The sequence below is a fragment of the Mesoplodon bidens genome (assembly GCF_964165515.1).
Source record: "Mesoplodon bidens genome assembly, chromosome: 11".
In the NCBI taxonomy this organism is placed as follows: Eukaryota; Metazoa; Chordata; class Mammalia; order Artiodactyla; family Ziphiidae; genus Mesoplodon; species Mesoplodon bidens.
In genome coordinates, this window is record NC_138167.1 from 47,330,525 (window position 1) to 47,350,237 (window position 19,713).

Below are 19,713 nucleotides of genomic sequence, written 5' to 3' on the forward strand. Positions count from 1 at the left end.
CAACTCAATTTTTTAAATGGGTTTATGATTTTAAAACACTTCACCAAAGACGCACATGAAAAGCTGTTCAGTTTCCTCAGTAATTAGGGAAATGCATATTAAAACAATCAGGTACCACTATGCAACTATTAGAAGGACTAAAGTTTTTAAAAATTAAAAAGACTGACCGCATCGAGTATTGGCAAAAATGTGAAGCAACTGGAACTCTCACAGACTGATAGGGGTGTAAAAATGACAAAATCACTTTGGAAAGCACTTTGACAATTTCTTAAAAAATTAAAGGAGTTAAAGTATTCGACCCAGCCATTCTACTCCTAGGTATTTATCCAAGAGAAAATAAATGTCCATACAAAGACATGCACACAAATGTTCACCAGCAGTTTTTATTTGTAGTGGTTAAAAACTGCTAACAATCCAAAGTCCATCAGCTGGTTACTGAATGCATTAAAAAAAATTGTAATAGGGCTTCCCTGGTGGCGCAGTGGTTGAGAGTCCGCCTGCCGATGCAGGGGACACGGGTTCGTGCCCGGGTCTGGGAGGATCCCACATGCCGCGGAGCAGCTGAGCCTGTGAGCCATGGCCGCGGAGCTTGCGCATCCAGAGCCTGTGCTCCGCAACGGGAGAGGCCACAGCAGTGAGAGGCCCGCGTACCGGAAAAAAAAAAAAAAAAAAAAATTGTAATAGATACACACTATCCACAAACATGGGTTAACCTCAAAATAGTTAAGCTGAGTGAAAGAAGCCAGACCCCCCATACACAAAAAATTAGTATATGCAGTATGATTCCATTTATATAAAACAGAAAATGCAAACCAATCTAGGGACAGAAAGCAGATTAATGATTGCCTGGGGGAGGGGAGAGGGAAATAGAGGAGAAAGGGCATGACAAAGAAAACAAGGAAACTTTTGGGGGGTAATGGACAGTTTCACAGGTATATGTCAAAACTTATCAAACTGTCCACTTTAAACACATGTAGTTTATTCTATGTCAGTTACACCTCAATGAAGCTGTTTTATTTAAAAACACAAGGCAGGAAGAGCCACAGATTAGGAGAATAACTGCAATGCATACTGACAAAGGATTAGTATCCACACGTATTACTAATACCTATAACTCAATTTAAAACAAAACCGGACGTGAGGTAGATAGATAGTGGGAAGCAGCCGCAGAGCACGGGGAGATCAGCTCGGTGCTTTGTGACCACCTGGAGGGGTGGGATGGGGAGGTGGGGAGGTTGGGAGGGAGGGAGATGCACGAGGGAAGGGATGTGGGAACGGATGTATATGTATGACTGATTCACTTTGTTATAAAGCAGAAACTAATTAAAAAAAATTAACAAAAAAATAAATAAATAAATAAAACAAAACCGGGACTTCCCTGGTGGTCCAGTGGTAAACAATCCACCTTCCAATGCAGGGGACGCGGGTTCGATCCTTGGCCAGGGAACTAAAATCCCACATGCTGCAGGGCAACTAAGCCCACGCATCATAACTACTGATCTCGAGTGCCTCCACTACAGAGCCCACGCGCCCTGGAGCCCTCTCACCACAACTACAGAGAGAAAACCCACATGCCACAACTAGAGATCGAAGCCCGAGCGCCGCAATGAAGAGACAACACGCCGTAACAAAAGAACCCGCATGCCTCAACGAAGACCCCATGTGCCACAACTAAGACCTGATGCAGACAAAAAGGAAAATAAATACGTAAAATAAATAGATATTTAAAAAAACAAACAACTCAGTAGAAAAATAAGCCATAGTAATGAACAAATAATTTACAACAGAGAAAAATTAAATCACAATAAACAAATTAAAATATGCTCAAACTCATTAACAATGGAGAGAACGCAAATTAAAACATAAAATAGGGAAAGTGGCGGGGGTGGTGGTGGTGTGATGAATTGGGAGATAGGGATTGACATGTATACACTAATATGTATAAAATGGATAACTAATAAGAACCTGCTGTATAAAAAAATAAAATTCAAAAATTCAAAATAAATAAATAAAATAGTCCCCTCATCCATTAAAAAAAAAAAACATAAAATAGTACAACACACATAACATCAGCAAAAGTTGTAAAGATCCAGGGCTTCCCTGGTGGCGCAGTGGTTAAGAATCCGCTTGCCAATGCAGGGGACAGGGGTTCGAGCCCTCGTCCGGGAAGAGCCCACATGCCGAGGAGCAACTAGGCCCGTGCGCCACAACTACTGAGCCTCGCTCTAGACCCTGTGAGCCACAACTACTGAGCCCGCGTGTCACAACTACTGAAGCCCAAGTGCCTGGAGTCTGTGCCCCGCAACAAGCCACCACAATGAGAAGCTTGCGCACCACAATGAAGAGTAGCCCCCGCTCGCCACAACTAGAAAAAGCCTACGTGCAGCAACGAAGAACCCAACACAGCCAAAAATAAATAATAAAAATTTTTAAAAAAGCAAATTATCAACACTAACACAGTCAAACTCTTACTGACAATAAATGATAGGTTTTGTTGCCTCTCCACTCCTATCTGGGAAAGGTAGGCAACGTTTCATTTCAACTCAGGTCACATGTAGCAAAAATAATTATAACGAATATTTATTAAGTGCATACTACATGCACTCACTGATCTAAGTGTTTTATAACCATTAAAAGGCAATGGTCATAACTCAACAAAAAGACAATCTAATTTAAAAATGGGCAAAGGACTTAAATAGACATTTCTTCAAAGATACACAAATGACCAATAAGTGCATGAAAGATGCTCAATATCACTAGTCACTAGTAAGAAAACGCAAATCAAATTCACAATACCACTTCACACCTGCAAAGATGGCTACAATCCAAAAAGAAAAAAGGAAAATAACAAGTGTTGGCAAAGATGTGGAGAAATTGGAACCCTCGTACACTGCTGGTGGGAATGTAAAATGGTATAGCCACTGTGGAAAACAGTATGGCAGTTCCTCAAAAAGTACAGAAGTACTACATGATCCAGCAATTCTATTCTCAGGTATAGAACCAAAAGAACTGAAAACGGGTATTTAAACAAAAACTGGTACATGAATGTTCAAAGAAGCATTATCCACAACAGCCAAAGGGTAAAAATGAAAGAACTGCCCATCAACAGAAAAATGAATAAACAAAATATGATATATTCATACAGTGGGATAGTATTCAGCTATTAAAAGGAATGAAGTACTGATACATACTACAACATGGATGAACCTCAAAAACATTATGCTAAGTGAAAGGAGCCAGACATAAAAGGTCACATTATATGATTCCTTTTACTTGAAATATCCAGAAGAGGTAAATTCGCAGAGATTGGTGGTTAACAGAGACGGGGGGAGGGGAGAATGAGGAGAGACTGCTTAATGGGTATCCAGTCTCCTCTGGGGTTGATGTAACAGTCCTGGAACCATAGAGCGATGACTGTACAACACTGTGAATTTACTAAATACCACTGAACTGTATATACTGTAAAAGGGTTAATCTTATGTTATGTGAATTTCACATCAAAAAAAGAATCCAATAGTCATGACAATTCTGCGGTACTACTACACCAATTGTGCAGGTTCAGAAACACAGGCTCAGAGAAATTAAATGACTTCACCGAATCCACAGAGGGAGTAGGAGAGATCTGCAGAGAATCTCTGCAGAGAAGCAGAGATTCAGAGCCAGATTTGTGGTCTTTTTTCTTAATGTTGACAGCATGTAGGACCTTTGCAGGTCCTCTCCCCAACAATTAAAATTTTATGCCGATCTATCTATAATCCAACTTGTTAGCAACTCCTACCTGATACTACTACCACTTTTGTGCTCTTAACGAACATGCTGTACAGCTTCCTTACTTTAAGTATAAATTAGAAGAAAATATTACAACATGGAAATATTATAAATATACTATCGGTATTGGCCTGATCATAACTAACACCACTCAGCGGATCCACATTTCAGGCATCAAGAAGTTCAGCTGCCGAAGTTTAATAATATACTTGGGGCTATTTCGCAGCGGAAATGATTAGCCAGTAGAGTGTGAGAGAATCATGTGTTCTCAGCTTTACTGCCCAACCAAAACTGTAATCATGTCAAAATCAAACGTAATTCTACTGAATCTTACTTAAATGTTAAGATTTCAGGTAACAGGATGAAGGTGCCAAATATCCCTCCTTTTTCAGGAGCTTCTTCTACTTCAACAGGTTAGATGCCCAAACACAAATTTAGTAATCGTTGTTGTTGTGTTGTTTCCTGTACTCCCAAATTAGAATAACATCACAAAATACCGTGTAGTCTAACTTATTGGATCATCATAACATTATGGGCTGGCAGACAAATGACAAATTTCAAATAGCTTTTTTAAAAAAAATAAATTTATTTATTTATTTTATTTATCTTTGGCTGAACTGGGTCTTCGTTGCTGCGCGTGGGCTTTCTCTAGTTGGGGCGAGTGGGGGCTACTCTTTGTTGCTGTGTGCAGGCTTCTCATTGCAGTGGCTTCTCTTGCTGTGGAGCATGGGCCCTAGGCTCGCAGGCTCAGCAGTTGTGGCGCATGGGCTTAGTTGCTCCGTGGCATGTGGGATCTTCCCAGACCAGGGCTCGAACCCGTGTCCCCTGCATTGGCAGGCGGATTCTTAACCACTGCACCACCAGGGAAGCCCTCAAGTAACTTTTAAAAGACCTCCAGGGAATTCCCTGGTGGTCCAGTGGTTAGGACTCAGCACTTTCACTGCTGGGGCCCGAGTTCAATCCCTGATCAGGGAACTAAGATCCCACAAGCCTCACAGCACAGCCAAAAAATACAACGTTTGAATCGAGACAGAGGTGAAAAAGATTACCCAACTAAGCTTTGTTTAAAGTACTGTCAACTTAACAAGGAATTAGATAACCAGCTCAAGAAACCTAGTGTGTACTGACTAGTAAGATGTAACAAAACATCAAGTTTGCATCTGAGTTAAATGGCTGCCTTAGTCTGTGGTGGCTCTGTACCATCTACTATTCAGGTCCTGCAACACCCTTATTTCCTGTCATTCCATCATAGTTATAAACGAGTTTCACTGTTCTCATCAAATGTGAGGGAGCTTCTAATGATGAGATCCTTGTCCTGAGCACCTGTGCAGCATATGCAGGTAGGCTATGACGGCAATTTACTATAAAGATATAAGAGGATAACCAAACAAAGTGAGCAGAAGAGTCACTTCCACCACACACTACTGTACATTCTGAATCAATGTAACAGTAGAAGATAACCAGGAAGAGCCAGCAGTGGGCTGACCACACTGACATGTTGTAATCAGAGACTAAGTAGATAATTTAAAGAAAAGTATTGCTCTACTACTGATGGTAGCCTTAAAACAGCAGCAGATCATTTACTACTGGACAGATCACATGTAATCAAGAGAGGAAAGACTGCAGGTTTTACAAACAGGTCTTTGCAGTTCTATACACGTCAACAGGAAGTAACATCACTGGCAGCATCTTCAGGTACAAAAGATATCTTCACTTATCTAACATGACCCGTCTATAATCATATAATGGCCTCACCACAAACCTACTTCTCAGTCCCAACACCCTTTAGCCAACTCTAAAAATGAACACTGACACACACACACACACTCCACAACTAGTAATCATGTCATCTTGTTAATTAAGTAATATAAAAATCCTTACCAACAATCCAAGGTTGTCATTTAAGGTCTGAACTAGTAAGAATCCCTGTGTAACCCTAACCACAAATTAGTCATAGGACAATGACTGCAGAAGCTGCCTTTAAGCTGATGGTTATGTTCTCAGACCCTACAGAATATTTTAAGGGTCTGGGGCTGCTGCTGCAGAATGTGTGTAGAAGATGGATGTACATTTCAGGAACCCACCACAACCAGCCGCTATGGTGGATTTGAACATAGAGAGTAAATGCTGGCTTCTGGCCAATCCTTAATATCAGCAACCTAAAGTGTATATAAACTTTAAATCTTTTGGAAATATTTCAGAACCAACAGACCACCTCCGAGGTAAGTGTGAGCTCACTAAGACTCCTATGAGGCTCCCAGAAAATGGCATGTGAGCCTGAAGTCCCTTTGTAACCCAGTAACTCAAGGAGCAAGATGCAGGCATAATTAACCTCCTGCGACAATTAGAAAAAATGAAATTGGAGGTTAGACCCATCCTAAGAGACAGTTCACTGTCAGCCTGCAGATATTTCAATCTATTATATCTGGTACTATGTGACAACTCTCTCTCTCTCAAACATATACAGGGAAGGAGAAAAAATGGACTCAAACAGAACTTCTTGTATTACAGCTACCTTCTTGAAATATTTAAAGTATATAGTAGGCACTCAAACTTTTTTCAATGAATAAAGAAGGGATATAGAAGGTAAGCAATAACCAACAGCTCATACATGTAAAACATTTTAAAATGAACAAAGCACCCTAAATTTCAATCAAAGGCAGCAAAGTGAACTGAAGATACTCTACACTACTGACACATTTTTCAAATATACATACAAATAACATTCTTAAAATGATCATCCACATTTATAGGCATGACTGGAAAGATCTGTATATAACAAATGGTTCCTTCCACACTGGATACATTTCATACTTTAGAACAGAAACTCCCACTTTCTTCATCAACTGAACCGTCTACACGATTTTCAAAAGTACTTTTATTGCTAAGTTGAAATGTATTTTCATGTGCTTGCCAGATGTCTTGACACATAAATATAATTAGACAGAAGCTAAGAGAGAGCCATGAACACTGGATAAATCACTTCCTTTTGAATCATTTCCAGTGCAAGTGTCCTGCAAACTGCAGAAAAAGACAGTAGAGGAAACAGCAGTCCTCGAACATAAGGTCAAGTACTGCCTTCAGGTGAACACACAATACAACCACCGTTTAAAAGCCACCAAACCTCCACAAAAAATTAAACATAGGATTACCATAAGAACAGATATCAAACAGATATTTGTACACCAATGTTCACAGCAGCATTATTCACAATAGCCAAAAGGTGGAACAACCTGTGTCGATTTACAGATGAATGGATAAACAAAATGTGGTATATGCTTACAATGGAGTATTACTCAGTCCTAAAAAGGAATGAAATTCTGACACAGGCTAAAACACTGATGAACCTTGAAGACACTGTGCTAAGTGAAGTAAGCCAGAGACAAATGGACAAATACTATATGATTCCACTTATGTGAGGTACCTAGAATAATAGTATTCCTAGAGATGGAAAGTGGAATAGTGGTTGCCAGGAACTGGGGGAAAAAAGGAATGGGGAGTTATTGTTTAATAGGAGTTTCAGTTTGGGAATATAAAAATGTTCTGGAATTGGACGGTGGTGATGGTTACACAGCAATATGAATGTACTTACTGCCACTGAAGTGTAGACTTAAAAAATGGTTTAAATTTTATGTTATGTATATTTTACCACAACTTTTTTTTAAGTAGCCAAGCAAGAATGATGGTCAAACCTTTGTGGCAAAAACATATCAAGAAAAGTGGTAAGAGTCTGCAACAAGCATGCTTCACTGTCATCCTCCAGAGCCTAGATGACTTGCCTGAATGTCAAGACCTCAGAATAGGAGGGATGGACATGCCATTTTCATGTTGCTACAGATATATATATCAATATCATATATTGGTATATATAAATGAGAAGATATATTAGAAGGTGAATTATATTTTGTAGGAGGTCGTTTGCTAAATAATGAATGGGCTCCCCTTCCCAACAATTAAGTCAGAAAAATATAAGCTTTACCTTCCAGTCTCCAATATAAGTAGCAAGACTGAAATAATCAGTTTTACTTCTAACAAAGAAGCACAGTGGATTCTAAAGAGTGACTTTAAGTTCCCAGTTTTAATATGGTGGCTCTACAATGGAACTGCAAGCAGCAATACAATAATAATAATAATAAAAATAATAAAAATACAAACTTCTTTCACCACCATTATGAAGTTACTTAACCTTTCTAAGCCTCATCTGAAATATCAGAAAAATGCTTACAACTACCTTCTAAGGATTGTTTGAAGATCTAATAAAGTAATATATATAAAACACAGTGAGTTCAGTCTCTAGAATACCTAAATGCTCAACAAAAAAAAATTCCCTCCCCTCCTGCAATTCACTAGTATCTGTAGCTTTTGCTGCTCCTGGATCAGCCTCCACAGGCTATGCTGATGTTTTGGCCATTAAGCTCTGGCTCCTCCCTCAGGCTCCAGCTGTTTCTCTCGGTTCTAGTTGTTTTACTCCTGGTTTCTAAGAGGATCCTGTCTATATTTAGACATAATGCCAGTACCAACTGTGGACTCAACAGGTGCTTGGAGGGCACTTGAGCACTCAGCAGTTTTCGACTGTTTTCCAGAGTTAATTGGTTTTGGCTCCACAACTGGCTGCCTTGACTTCTACAAGGAAGAGTGCCACGTATGCACAGTACTTCAGCAGTACACCAGACTGAACAGAAAATTAAGTGTGCTCACAGGACAAACCTTAGCAAGAAGATGTTTTTGCCTATTATCTGGGCCCCCAAAGATTTGTTAAATCACAGGGGCAATAAACCTTCCATAAACTCTACAGATGTAGCCCATCAACCCAATCTTTGTCTAAATCACTATATCAGACCCAGGTTTCAACCAACTCATGCTGCTTGTACTTCAACCAAGATCAGGAGGAGAAAGCAGGCAGAACAACAGGAAAAATATAAAGAAGGAGGCATCAAACAGAGCTGGGTCTGAATTCAGCTTTATTTACTACTAGTTTTGTCACCTTAGTAAGTTATTTAATCTCTTAATTTATAAAATAGGAAATAATAGTGAGGATTAAATTAAATGAGATAATACACACAAAACAATCTTAGCACCTTGCCTAGCCTACCGTAAGAGGTCAATAAAGAGCCTCATTATCACTACTGAGGAAACTGCACTCACTCCTTGCTTTGTTCAGTTTTTATAACATAGAAGAAAAGTGACGTTTAGATCATTATTTTTGGACTTCCATAAAATAGTATAATGCCACTATCCGAGACCTAGCTGAGAAATGTAAACCGAAAACTCCGCAGAAATCTTAGATGAGTCAGCAAAACTTTAATGCTCCCCAAAATAAAAAGCTTAATGTGGACTATTTATGAACACATAACGGTAACTACAATTTCAAAATCAGCAATCTTGTACCAAGTACCATTCAAAATTGGGTCTGGAAATCCAAGTATCAAGGAAATGCAAAGATCATAACCCCAAATATACTTTCCCACAATATTTTCAAATCACCTTAATTCAAACTGGAAGGTACAAGGCAACCTGATAATTTGAAATCAGCATCAAGAATTTCTTGAGGCAGAACCCAAACTCTCTCCCACAAGCCTAAAACCAGTAGCAGATGGTACACGATCATTTCTCAGTGAGAAACTGTAATTCTAACAAAGTACAAATAACTTAGATTTTATCAAGGCTGCTCATCACCTTTTGGTCTAAATGAAAACAAACTCTTGGTTCTCCTCCAAACACTCTAACCTCTGCATTATCAATGACCAAACACCCTAAACTCTGCATTATCAATGACCAAACTCAAAGCAAGATGCCTATTTTTAGTGATCTGTCCTCTCCTGCTTCATTAACCGCAGGTAAATTACATAGAGAGGGAAAATAAATATTACAAGCATGCTTTATCAATGAAATGAACTATAAATGATAACCAATTATTAAAAGAGCGGCTTGTACTCTTTGGTAGAGGGACATGCCAGAGAAAGATCCACCTTCTAAAAGAACCCAGTCATCCTGGATGAATTAGGAGAAAAATGCCACTCCAGTCCACCTAACTTATACTCTCTAACTGGATTTAACCTTCTGCTTTAATTCAAGCCCAAACCACATATATTTTATGTCTCTGCCCCACTTTGCTTTATTTTCCGTTCCGTTTCCCGCCCCCTCATTCCAAGAACGCCCCCCATCTTTTATTTTTAAATCCCACTTTGCCCCCAAATCCTAAATACGTCGGACACCCACGCAGATGACCTTACGCATCCCCGTTGAATTCCCAGTTCATTGTACTTCTCATACCAAATGATCCATTCTTTGACTCCTTTCGATCCCTCGTTGGTTCTTAAAATCCAGTACCCCACACACGCTCACATCAGAGTCCCCCCTCACTCCATTGTTTCCCTGGCCTATGCCTCCGGAAACCCCCCAACTCGGACCCGTGTGCTTCGGCCCGCCCCACTGACCACAGAAACCTTTCACCATCTGGGCACTCCAGGTCCCAAAGGGTTCACGTCCCCCTCCTCTCGGTACCCCAACCCCCACCAACTGCCCCCTCCCCCTGTGCCTTCCCTCAAGCCCGCTCTCTGCACCTCTGTGCCCCGCTTCATCCCCCAACAACCCCTCCACCCAGCACCCTCAGCCTCACCTACCCCAGGCCCCCGCAGTCGCCGCGTCCCCCAGTTCCGGCTCTGCGTCCGGGACGCTCCCGGGTCTGAGAAGAGGAAAGGAGCTCCTCCGCCGCCTCCTCCTCCTCTTCTACAGCCGCCGCCGTAGCCGCCGCGCTCCTCCCCCAGCTCTCCCGGAGCCGGACGCCGCCCCGCCCCAACCGCCCCTTTCCTCTCTTCCCTCCTCTGCCGGGCGGCGGGCTGGGAATCGCAGCCACGGCTGAGGCCCGGAGGGCCAGCCGATCCACACCGACCTCGCCGGAGCTCGAGCTCTTCGCCCCGCCCTGCAGCCCACTCGGGCGCGTGCGCACCAGCCAGCCAGCTCACAGGGCGCGTGCTCGCGCCGGCGCGACCCCGGCGCGCCGAGCTCAAGACCGTTGCAGCCAACGGGAGCGCGAGCGAGGCCCGAGCGCGAGGCGGCCCGCGAGCCGGGGACCTGCGCGCGTACAGGCGTGGGGCTAGAGTCCGCCTCCAGTCCGTCGGGTTGCCGCTCCTATCGTGACCGGTCCCTCGCACCTCGCACCGCCCGCCAGATCGCGCGCCCGAGTTCAGGGAGCTCAGACGTCGCCGGGGATTGGGAAGAACGACAAAGGGAAGGGGCTGGAAGAGTGGGTCGGGAACCAACTAGATGGAAGTGGGGACGGGTGGGACACGAGCTCACGCCCGCGTGCAGAATGGCCAGTGCCCAGAAGGAGCTGGGCGGCGTGGGGTGGAGAGAGAGCGCGCGCTGGGAGTGGAGAGCCCGAGCTGGAACTGCCGGAAAGAGCCGAAACTCCTCCGGAGGTTGCCGAAGGCAGACGCCGGGAGGGGAACCTTGCCGAGGGCCTTTTCTCACTAGGTCCCGGTCGGGATTCTGTTTCCCAGGCTGCTGTCCATTTCGGCACTACGACTCCGCCCCGACGACTTAACACCATTTTCCACTTTGCCTCCTTCCCGACCCAGGTTTTACTCCAAAAGTCCATTTCAGAGCCACCAGCTGCGGGAAACGCCCGGACGTCCGGACTTCGCGGCCGCTCAGGCTCCTGGGAATCCATAGAGGCAGATGCGGAGTGGTGGCGGGAGGATGCGCCTCCCAGGCCCGGCACAAGATAAATTCGGGAGTAACTTGAGGGTTCTCAGCCTAGTCCGCCAGGCACACTGCCCAAGTCCATTTCTGCGTCGGTTTTCTGGCATACTAAGTTGTCTGCATCCCCCTACGCGGCTGTGGTCACATTGCCCGAATCTTTCTGTTAAATACTCTTCTGTCTTCGTGGTTAGATTCCCAAGCACCCCGGGCGGGGCCAGAACCATCTCTAATATTTGCGCGCCTTTCCAGCCAGTGTCCTCCATGTATGAAGCACTCACCCCACTGCCAACTGGTCAGCGATCTGCTGGGAGTGGCTAGAGGCTGGGCATTTAGACAATCAGCAGTGAAAAGGTTAATCAGAATCTGTCCCCATGTCCTTATCTTTTGAGGCCAAAGCATAAGGGGCTCTGGACAGGCACCAACAACAAGCCAGAGAGTATATATGAGTGTGTACAGACACCACAGTCACAATGTAGTTTTGGTTTCCACAGGTTTGTTGTTGGAGTTGCAGTACTAGTAGATCTCTACAAAGTCAGCTGGTCCTTTGGTTTTTAACCTCGCATGGAGTGGAAGGGTCAAAAATCCTCTGGAGCCCACTGGCCCCTAGTTAATAATGCCTAACCTAATACAACCATATATCATTTACAGATCTAAAGAAACAGAAGACTAGGTCATCCAACTAGTTAAGGCACTACACCATGTGTTGCTTACTATTGAATCTTCTTTCAAAGATTCAAATAGAAGCAAACCATCCAAATACCTGCTCTCTCTTCATTTACTAAATTGACCACCCCGTGAGTGGGAGGCATTGTTCTAGGTGTGGGTCACTTGCAAAGAATAAAACTAGATCATTGGTCTTCCCTGGTGGTGCAGTGGTTCAGAATCTGCCGCCAAGGTAGGGGACATGGGTTCGAGCCCTGGTCCGGGAAGATCCCACATGCTGCAGAGCAACTAAGCCCGTGTGCCACAACTACTGAAGCCCTTGTGCCTAGAGCCCATGCTCCCCAACAAGAGAAGCCACCACAATGAGAAGCCCATGCACCGCAATGAAGAGTAGCCCCCGCTCACCACAACTAGAGAAAGCCCACGTGCAGCAACAAAGACCCAATACAGGCATAAATAAATAAATAAATAAATAATTTAAAAAAACACAAAACTAGATCATTATCCTCAAGGAGAGTATCCAGTTGTAATGGAGGATAAAAGCTAGTAAATAATTAACTATAACATGTGATAAGTGCTGAAACAGAAAAGTGCAAAGTAGTATAGGAACAAAGAGGAATGAGTGACTAATTATTCCACACTTCTCCTTCCTTCCCATACAGTGTAGGAATGGGATAATATTACCCTGGTTAATAGGAAACTTCATACTAAAGAATGGGGCCTGAACCAATAGGATCCAAGATCTTATTCCATAACTGGTTTCACCTACCAAAAGTCACTTGGGAAATGCCTTCATTAGAGGGCCTGATGCTGCTTGCCAAGCCAATAGTTTCTTCTTTGGGAGGAAAGTTAAATCCCCACTTTTGGAAACCTTACAGTCTATTAGGAAAGACATGACACATTTCCTAAGAGAGTCCCTGATCTAATGGGAGAGAGTTTTTGTATGTGGATATGCCACTCAAAGAGAAGGGAGGTGGATAAAGGAGCATGCCTAGGTTGGATCTATAAGAGTTGTCAAAACATCATTGGAAATCAAATGAGATGGAATCATATCTCCTCTAAAAGAGAGTTCTGAGTGTTGTTGAGAGGAACAGTTTGCTAAGTCCCTGGGGTGACAGTAAGGGTAGTCTCTTCACAAGGACTTTACTCAAGAAATAGTGGCCCTTGGGCTTCCCTGGTGGCGCAGTGGTTAAGAGTCCGCCTGCCGATGCAGGGGACATGGGTTCGTGTCCCGGTTTGGGAAGATCCCACATGCCGCGGAGCTGCTGGGCCCGTGAACTATGGCCGCTGGGCCTGCGCGTCCGGAGCCTGTGCTCCGTAACGGGAGAGGCCACAACAGTGAGAGGCCCGCGTACCGCAAAAAAAAAGAAAAAGAAAAAAAGAAATAGTGGTCCTCCAAGAAGGGTGGGTCACACAGAGCATATGTTTTGTTGAATGGAATTTGCAAGAGGGGTACTGCAAGTCATGGTCCACCTTTGCCCTTTCTCTGTGCAGCACTCAACCTCTCTAAAAGGACATTGAGCAAATGTTTCAAAAATACCTTTTTGACCCTGAGCTATAAAGATTATTTTTATCATTGTTCTTTATACTACATACACATTTTCCATTTTATATGCTATACTTCACAATAAAACAAAGTGAGCATTGCCTGCTTTAAAATAGTGGCAAATTGTTTTAAGTCTGCCTATAAATTATATTGGAGGGAAAGAAATGCTGTAATAAATTCAACATATAATACTGTGACCTACTCTGAAGAAAACACAAAAACAACAAAATTTTTGAAATGATTAGAGTAACTGCTATGGATTACAACAGAAGACTATTTAGAAATAACATCCATATGTCTTAGTTTGGCTTAAGGGCATTGATTTATCCCAGGTTACCTAATGACTGAGGCAAAATTAGAACTAAAGATAAGTCATGACACAATCATCACCTTGGCAGATATATTCTGCAGAAATTAACATGACCTAATTTAAAATATTTTCCAATAGATTCTTGAGATCAGAACTTTTCTTTGAGTTGATATTTTGTATCTGAAGTGATGGATTGTCAGATTCCATGTTTTTATTAGGGAAAAAAAAGAACCTGAAGTTAAAGTCTCTGTTGACTAAAGCTGAAGCTGCAAACCACAAGCATGAAGACCAGCAGAGAATATCTCATAAGGGTGTACTTTTCCCTTTGCTTGGACTACCTCTGATACCTAAGAATATTTATGTTGGCAGTCCACACTGTGTGTCTTAGAAATTTAGTTTCATGGGATGCTGAATAGATGTTATCTGAAAAAACTATTCCAGGTCCAAGTAAGTTTGGGAAATACCAGGTAAAATAAAAATAAATTGGTTTACTTCCCAGAACATTTAACATGATAATGTGCATTGTTAATATTGAAGGGAGGGACTTTCCTGGTGGCGCAGTGGTTAAGAATCCGCCTGCCAATTCAGTGGACACAGGTTCAATCCCTGGTCCGGGAAAATCCCACATCCCACATGCCGCAGAGCACCTAAGCCTGTGCGCCACAACTACTGAGCCTGCACTCTAGAGCCCAGAGCCACAACTACCGAGCCCGCGTGCCGCAACTACTGAAGCCTGCGGGCCTAGGGCCCGTGCTCTGCAACAAGAGAAGCCACCTCAATGAGAAGCCCACACACCGCAACAAAGAGTAGCTCCTCTTGCTGCAACTAGAGAAAGCCTGCGTGCAGCAACGAAGGCCCAACGCAGCAAAAAAAAAAAATTAATTAAAAATTAATTTTAAAAAATATTGAAGGGAATGTAGTATATAGTGTGCAGCTTTCCCCCAAGGAAACTTTTTGTGCAGGATTAATGTTTCTTTGAACAGCCACTCTATAAAGTTCTATTAAAGGGGTTTGATTAGGTTGTAATTTCCCATTTTATAGATAACAAAACTGAGGTTCAAAGACATGGGTAACATACCCAAATTCAGTTGTGCATCAGATGTTTAGAGCTACAAAAGACCTTAAATTGTCAAAGGCTGAATTGTTAAATCATGAAATTAGTGGCAATGTCAGAACCAAAACTCAGATTTGAAACACTCAGTTCAGTGAAAGTGCCTTGCAGGTTCATTAAAAACTTGAAATTGAATTTGTTTCTATGTGTGAGACATATAACTAATACTGCTTTACTGAAAGTTCATGCATGGAATTTCAGCATGCTCTTTCACTTATACAGTCTGTCACCACTTTTTAAAGTGATAATGCCACCCTCTGTAAAATGTTTTATGGTTTATAAAGTGCCCTCAACACATCTCATTTGAATGTCTCAACAACCCTGTGATGCAAGCATCATTGTCCTCATTTAACAAATGAGGAAACTGAGGCTCTAAATTGTTAAATAGCAGGGTTTTTTTTCGTTTGTTTGGTTTTTGGAGGAAAGGTTTATTGCAAGACCAAGCAAAGAAACGGGTGGCTCATGCTCAAAAAACCTGAACTCCCTTAAGTAGCAATTTACCATATTTAGTAAATGTCCTGTTATTTGCATTGAGAGAAGACAGTCCTGCTGTCAAGGGGCTTTGGTATAGTCAAGGAGACAAGACTTAAAAACGTGAGATAGAGAATGATTATATGGCAACATGTAAGAAAATGCTTGATAGAATGGTACAAACTGGACAAGATTGCTGAAGGAATTCAAGGAGGAAAGATTACTGGGGATGGACTTAATCAGCAAAGGCATCATTTAGGGATAAACCTTAAGCTGGATCATAAAAGAAGTGTAAAAATTTGGATTAGCAGAGGGGAAAAAGGATTATAGAAAAGAAGAGTGACATCAGCAAAGACATAAACATGAGAACAAAAAACACACTGCTGGAAAAGAACTGGAGTTTGAAGGGAGATGGGTCTGAAATGATCAGTCTCTTGGCTGTACAAGAAAAATCACCTGCTAAGAGGCAGAGTTCCCAGTCACTTAATATAAAATGAGCAAGTGCTTTCCAACCCAAACTACACAGAAAAGCAGTAAACTTACACTCTCTGTTGTGGACCCCAGGAATGAAAAAGAGAAAGTAGCAACAGAAGCCAAGTCCAAACTGGTGGTTATGGGTAGGAAGGAGAGGTGGGGGAGTAACATGAGCCTCACTGGCCCTCAGATCTGTGATTGGGAAATATATGAATAGAAGACATCTATATTTCCTCTAAACCCTTCTCATTCCTTTCCTGATACTAAATCATTTGAAAGGTGCCTGACCTCCTGATGGTAAGGAAAATGCCCCTTTAAGTGATGCTTGGAAGCCAGGCTCTCATGCTAATTTAGTCACTGCGCAGCAGAGAATGTTCCCCACAGCCTTTCTTAGCCCAGAAATGGACCTAAGGTCTGGCACAGAATGGGTTAAAATCATTCCCTTCCAACTTTCCCACATAGGGCACTTCTCTATTCTATTGAAACTTATCACTGAGGTTTAAATCCAGAAAATCCAAGGTCTTGCTGAAAGTTCTAATAGTTTGCAAGTAAGCAGATGGATGAGAGGTGGAGAGAAAGAAGAGAACTGGGAAGGAAAGGAAAAGGAAAAGGAAGAGAGCAACAGACTATTGAAATGAAACCTCGGGACTTCCCTGGTGGTCCAGTGGTAAAGAATCCACCTTCCAATGCAGGGGACGCGGGTTCGATCCCTGGTCAGGGAACTAAGATCGCACATGCCCCGGGACAACTAAGCTCTAGTGCCTCAATGAGAGAGCCTGCGTGCCACAAACTGCAGAGCCCACGCACCCTGAAGCCTGTGTGCCACAACTAGAGAGAGAAAACCCACACGTCACAACTAGAGAGAAGCCTGAGCACCACAACAAAGAGACTGCGTGCCGCAAGGAAAAATCCTGCATGCCTCAACGAAGATCCCACGTGCTGCAACTAAGACCCGGTGCAGCCAAAAAAGTAAGGAAAATAAATAAATAAAATAAATAAATATTAACAAAAAAAAATTGACCTTGACTAAAGTCATTTAAAAAAAAGCGGGGGGGACCTCCCTGGTGGTCCAGTGGTTAAGAATCTGCCTACCAATGCAGGGGACGCAGATTCTATCCCTGGTCTGGGAACTAAGATCCCACATGCCGTGGGGCAACTAAGCCTATACGCTCTAGAGACTGCGCGCCACAACTAGAGAGAAGCCTGTGCGCCACAACTAGAGAGAAGCCTGTGCGCAGCAATGAAGATCCCACGTGCTGCAACTAAGACCCGACACAGCCAAAGAAAGAAAGAAATGAAACCGCATTTAGCTGGAACCCTATGTAAATATTCTGCGTTTGTTGTTCAAAACCCATCTTAGCAAAACAAACAAACAAAACCAGTTAGTTGAACAAGTTTCAATTCCTTGGAATGACTAAGAGAAAAAGATGGCAAGGAACATGAAGAGAAACCAAAAAAGCAGCTTCTCAGGGTGTGAACTGGCATGAAATTCGTGTTCAAGCAAAGCTCTAACATGAGATTTCACCAGAGTTTCTGAGGAGATCAAATGACATCTAGAAAACATACTCCATTTGGAGTTTGACCTGAATAACACCCAAAGACAACTTCACAGTTTCTCTCGCCTTCCCAACAAAAGGAGGGGACTGAACTTTGGTAATGAACCAACTAAGGAGGTACCACTACCAGATCCTAAAAAAAAGTGAAGGGACATATTTTACCCTTGTGACGGCCTTCAGGCGCCATCTGCAGTCCTCAGCTAAGACTGCAGTAAACCTAGACCTGCTAGCTTGTTAGAACCACCCACTGTTAAAGAAAAAAGAAAACAAAGAAATAAATAAATAAATTCCATCCAGAGAGTCCTCAAAAGCCTCCTAGGTCCTAGAGTAGATGCAAACACAGCTTGAAGACACAGAGCCTAGGAAAAGACCTAAGGGCCTTAGTTGGCTATAAGCTCCATGAGCAAACCACCCCCTCAAAAAACAAGCTAAGAAATTCTTAGACTGCTTGATTTAAAGGATGATATATTGTCCAGACCTTGAGAACTTAATAGCTCCACAGTACCCTGTTCTGTCTGAACACATCTGAGAATTGCATTTAGTTCTGGGCACCACAATTTAAAAGCAATATTGACAAGTCATAAAAATGTTCATACCCTTTGACCCAGTAATCCCACGCATGGGAATTTATTCTGAAATAATTCAAGAGAACAGATGAATTAGAAGCATGAAAATATCGATGCAGCATTCTTTATAACAACAAATATATATATGTGGGTGTGTGTGTATATTTGTGTGTATATATAGCTTAAATGTCTCCCAAGGTAATATTATATAGCATTACAGTATAATTATGTTATTTGAAAAAAATTAAAAATATATAATAATAATGCATACTACTACATGGATGAATCCTGAAAATATTATGCTAAGTGAAAGAAGCCAGACAGAAAAGGAGACATTTATGATTCCATTTATATAAAATGTCTAGAAAAGACAAATCTATAGAGACAGAAAGTAGATTCATAGTTGCCAGGGGATGGGGGCAAGGAGAGAATGGAGAATGATTGCCATTAGGTATGGGGTTTCTTTTCTGGGGTGGTAAAAATGTTCTGCAGTTAGTGTTGATGGTTGTACAACCTCATGAATATACTAAAAACCACTTAACTTTTTACTTTCAAAGGGTAAATTTTATGTTATGTGAATTATGTCTCAGTAAAAAATATATATATGTATATATATGAAGTCTTCCTAGTAATATATATAAATGCTTATGATGCTTATGATTCAGGGAGGGGAAAAAACTATAAAATTATATTCCTGATATGACATGTACATTTACGGATGAGGACTAAAAGATATCATGAATAAATGAAAACTGACAGTTCAATACAGGTGAATTTTTGATAGGGGGGTGGCTATTATACTGTTCTTTGAGCAATTAAATATTTTATTTTCTTCCCAAGACAGTGTCCACAAGAGGGCAGAGAGATGAAAAACCAAACCATTTCTCACAAGCCTCAGCTAACAGTTAGAAACCCAGAATCCAGTGTGGAAAGCAATCTTAAAGGTCATCTAAGTCCAATTTCCTCACCTTACAAAGAAAAAACTGAGGCCCAGAGTGGTAAAGTGGCTCATCCGAAGTCAGCAGGCTGTTCATGCAAGAGGCAGAAGCAAAACCCCACCTTGTCACTTCTCCAATCATCCTCTTTCTACCAAATTACAGTGCTTCCTTAAACAAGGCAATGTTTAATCTAGAAAGGAAAGCTTTAGAAGGGTATGAGGTGAAGGGCAGGTTCTTATCAAGAATGGGTTTTTTGTTGGTTTTTGTTCTTTGCAGCAAGAAGTGGCAGATCTAGGGAACTCCCTGGCGGTCCAGTGGTTAGGACTTGGCATTTTCACTGCCCTGGGCCCTGGTTCAATCCCTTGTCGGGGAACTAAGATTCAGTAAGCGGCGTGATGCAGCCAAAATAATAACAATAAGAGAGAGAGAGAGATGGCAGATCTAGAAAGAAATTTCAAATTTCAGTCTAATAAAAGAACAACAATTAAGGATGTCCAAAAGGTGGGACAGGTAGGGGATTTCCAATTAAATCAAAAGCCAGAATTGGTCATCTCTGAGGCAAGCTATTCTCAAGATCCTGCTATGGATAGGTACTTGGGGAAGAGG

At 42.2% G+C, this 19,713-nt stretch overlaps 1 protein-coding gene across 2 annotated transcripts in view; it reads right to left on the reverse strand.

The window, feature by feature from the left end:
- Positions 1–10,713, reverse strand: part of SPATS2 (spermatogenesis associated serine rich 2) — a 129,720-nt gene extending 119,007 nt beyond the window's left edge. The window contains exon 1 of one of the 2 annotated variants that reach the window (XM_081248026.1): positions 10,392–10,713. The gene's annotated coding sequence lies outside the window, so the exon portion shown is untranslated. Of the gene's footprint in view, positions 1–10,387 lie in introns of both variants that reach the window. The other variant, XM_081248027.1, reaches the window with a different exon arrangement.
- Positions 10,714–19,713: the final 9,000 nt, after the last annotated feature.